We start from the raw sequence: 4,395 nt of genomic DNA, 5'->3' as shown, positions 1-4,395 counted from the left end.
TCATGTATAACTAAAAAGAACAAATAATTTAAACAAATGTCCAATATCCTTTGCTTTAAAAAAAAAGGAGCAAGCTTTTAATTCAAGTCAAAAGAAGTTATGTACCTTACTGGCACACAGAGAATGATGGCATTAGAAGTGGTAGTAAAAATAAAGAGAGAACTAATTTTTGCTATGTTTCCTGTAAATTTTGAAAGAATGCCTGCTTAAAAATTAGCAGAATAGAAATACTTTACACGAGAACAGAGCCCCACATTTGGGTGGGGGAGGGCATTTAAGATCTTGGGCAAACAAATGAACAATAAAAGTTCTAAATGAAACTAAGAGGAAAAAGGCATTTGGAGTATTTGCTTTGCCATCCTGTTCTCAAAAAGAGCTCAAGCCTCCCAAGAGTTTGCAACCTTTTTGGTTGGACACTTTTTTTTTTTTTTTTTTCCCATCACTTAACAGATGGGAAAGATTTTGTGAACATTTCTGAGCAACAGACAGGACGGCCTCTTCTCTCTTAAGTGCCATGTCAGCAGATTCCTGGTGCCTGGCTGTAAAAATCACTTGTTTCTACTTTTCCCCAATCTCAGAAAGATGCCTCTTAAGCTATAGTGAGGCAGACCATAGCCATTCAATTATCCAAATACCACAAGTCTATAAAAGAACATCGTGCTACAATTGGCTTCTTAATTTGGGTGAAACGGTATGCCCCAACAACTTCCCCCAGATCCACTAAACCCATCTCCAAACAACACCATCTGATTCAACCACCTTGCAGGATGCATTTTTATCAATTTTGAGATAATCTTGCAGAATATGCAGACCCTACCAACATGATCACAGAGCACTACAGAGGGAAACATAAACCCCGGACTAAACCTTTTTACATGAATACAGACAGTAGCAGTAACAGATTATACTTTTTTGCCTTTTTTTTTTTTCCCTGATACAGATGTTCAGATTTCAATTTCCAGGAGGCTTTTAAATGTATCCAACTGTTTAATGTGACAAATGTCTTTTAGTGCCCGCTCCACAGATATTCCAGTCATACTTAGCTGCATGCATTTAGGTCTACGACCACTCGGAGAGTAAGTGGGGGAAAATCTAAACAAACTAAAATCTAATTGTGAAGTCTATAAAATTTATATCGACCCCATGTGAAACAGATGGTGGATTCTGTAGACGGCATAAAGCAAAACGAACTGTCCAGTTTAAAGTTTGGTTGGAAGCCGCTATTTCCTAGGGGGGAAAAAATACAAAGGCAAGTCTCACCCCTCCTTGCTCTTTCCTATTCTCTACGGACTCACCTGTGCTTGGGAAGAAAGAGTAGCTTGAGAATTCATTTCCCCTAAGAAAATTCTAAAATCCCAGGGACAGGCTGAGGTCAGCTTCCTACCTTTACCATCAGGAGACAAGATATTCTGAAATCTCAGGGAGCATCCAGGTAGCACTGCACACGTCTCTGCAAGTCTTGCAATAAGACTCGTGCCCCTTTCTTTATTATGGTTGACATAGGCTTGCCCAGGGGACCGACTTGTTGTCCCATAAAGATCCCTAAATAGACACTCGTGTTGAAACGTTTAATCTAAGCCCCAGGATCAAATGGCGACTACTGCCAGGGACAATGATAGAAAAATCTACTCCCCAATTAAATAATTGCATGAGAAGCTAGGACTGTTCATTATGTCCTTCCACCTAGTTCAAATTTCCTGGAACACAGCCAACCAACTTCATATTTTATTTTAATAATAAGCATGTAGTACTTGTGAGATCAGGGACTACTTTAAACCTTTCTTGAAAGAAACCATCTCTCCGCCCCCACCCCCATGAAAAATGAAGTGTGAGTTTGAACAGGAGATGGTTCTTGAGATACACCGTAGGACAATTTTTTTCATGTATATTACTGGCTTTTTCTGAAATTCTCTGCTCACGGTTAAAAGTTAGCTTTCATTTGGAGGAAGGGATTTTTGTCTCCTTATTACCATTAATATTTTATGTTTGTCTAATCTGGACTTTATATTAAAAAAAAAACACAAGAATTTATTATCTATGTTAAGGGGTAGCACCCCAAAATTCTAATAAAAATATTTTCCCCCAAGGCAGAAACATCCACTTTATATGACAGAACAAGACAACAGGAAGGTATTCGATAGAAAATGTCCACAGTGATATTTTTGGACATTGTTTTGGAATTTTTAATTTCTTCAGAACACAGTGGGGTATGAGAGAAACGATAGTGGCTGGTTTTTTTTTTTTTAAGTTAAGGAAGTTATATACTGAACATGGATAGTGAAATATTTCTTAAAATGAAAACATATGCAAAACAAGTTAAACATCAGTTTTGAAATGCAAAGCTGTTAGAACAATGAACAGATACCAGAAGTGTAGAAAGGGATTTTTTTTTTTTTTTTTTTGGTACAGGGGATTGATCTCAGGGGGCACTTAACTAATGAACCACATCTCCAGCCCTTTTTTGGATTTTATTTAGAGACAGGATCTCCTTGAGTTGCTTAGGATCTTGCTAAGTTGCTGGGGCTGGCTTTGAACTCACGACCCTCCTGCCTCAGCCTCCCAAGCAGCTGGGATTACAAGCATGCGCTACCATGCCCAATGGAAAGAATATCTTATATTAGAAATTTTCCCCAAATTCTTATTTTTCTTAAAGAATTAAAAAGCACTAGAGTGCATGGGTTGTCACCTTTACAACAGTTTTACTTTGAATTAAGTTATTTTTAGTGATATGCAAAGGTGCCAAGATGTGAACTGGGTCTCATAGCTTGTGTAGTGCCTTCAAAGGGAATGGATTTTCAGTTCTTCAAAGATGACCAATATTCGGGGTACTTTGTACATCCATTTGGCTAACTATGGATTTTAATTACTATTTTCTGTCCTTTAATACATTTTTTTTTTCTCAGGCATGTCAGTAGAGCAGGATTAAAGTTATATCCCATATCAGGTCAATATTAAGGAATTGTTCTCCAAGGCCCATTGATTCTTGTGTCAAGTGGGGACTCTGCGGACCAATTCACCAACATCTGGGAACTGTCTTTCTCCTAATTTCAAAGGATTCAGATTTAACTAGGAACACAATCTACGAAAGGACTCTTTCCATTCTGACCCATTCTGACTCCCGGCATCATTCATATGGAAACTATTTATCAGTCCAAACTCCTTTAAAGAGGAGGAAATGAATTGTAAATGATTTTGGCTTCTCTTTCAAGGAGAGGGCTTGCTATTGCTGAACCTCCCTGAGATAAAACAATGCAAAATAAAACAAATAAATTTAAATAATGCCTATATCAACAGGTGCACAAAATTAAAAATGGACTACAACATCTTCCCTTCAGATCACTTTAGGGCCACTTCAATGATACCAGCTGTTAATTTACTAAATAGAATGAACTGATATTAGCTAGCATTTCAACCTCTTCTTATAATTTGGGAGATATTCATGGGATATGATCCAGTGTACATCACTGCCTATAATTCTCTTTTGTTTTCTTTGTTGCTTCTTGTATTGATACATGCTAGAATAACATTCTCAGTCACTAAAACATGGAGCATAAAGAGACTATGTAAAATTTGTTGTACACCCTCACTTACTCTAATTTTGTGTTTTTGTGATGTATTACTCTAGTTTAGGCATTATAATTCATTTGCAAAAAAAATATGCATTTTATGAGTAGGCTATTGATCATAAAATATCTTTTGCTTGCAAGGTGACTTTTATAGAAGAAAACAAAAATAAACCAAAAATAAATTCTGCTCTTCTCAATGAACACTTACCAAAAAAAAAAAAAAAACTTGTCTCCCTCTATTTTTCTCTCTAACCTTTGAGAAGAATCTGGAGTTACTTTCAGGAACTTAGTATCAATCTTGGCATTCTAAAGAAATGTCAACATAGAAAGTTCCACAGCCTCCTTTTGAAGTTCCACTAGAGGGGGCAGGGTGGGGAGAGATCGGGGCATTAAATTCAGAAAATACTAGAATGATGGGTCTGCAAGCTATAGTGTGATCAAGCTGCCAAGAAAAAAAAAGTCTGTAGTTTCCTTCTTTTTCATTATCAGCTCATTTAAAAAGAGCTTTCAGAGGCTCCCCGGTCCATGACTTAGCAACTTGTTGGGGACTCTTGGGAGCAGCTTTTCAATACTAATAACTTCAACTACTAATGTCAAATTTTGTTTTTGGAGTGGCAAATATCTCTGGTTCACCAAATAGCTCAGCTTTTCTTTGGAAATGCCCCACCATGAATACATGAGCTTTAACATCTATTCTTTGATAAAGCCATCTTGAGGTGGTCTGACTTTTGTTTTCTTTCCTTTCACAAACACACTCCTCACCATGATTAATGACCTCCCATTGGGTATATGGAAAATTTCCCAGCCCATTCCCTTGAGAATGCTCCAC

Source organism: Urocitellus parryii, chromosome 3, assembly GCF_045843805.1.
Source record: "Urocitellus parryii isolate mUroPar1 chromosome 3, mUroPar1.hap1, whole genome shotgun sequence".
Lineage (NCBI taxonomy): Eukaryota > Metazoa > Chordata > Mammalia > Rodentia > Sciuridae > Urocitellus > Urocitellus parryii.
Note: the sequence above shows the minus strand (reverse complement) of the source record.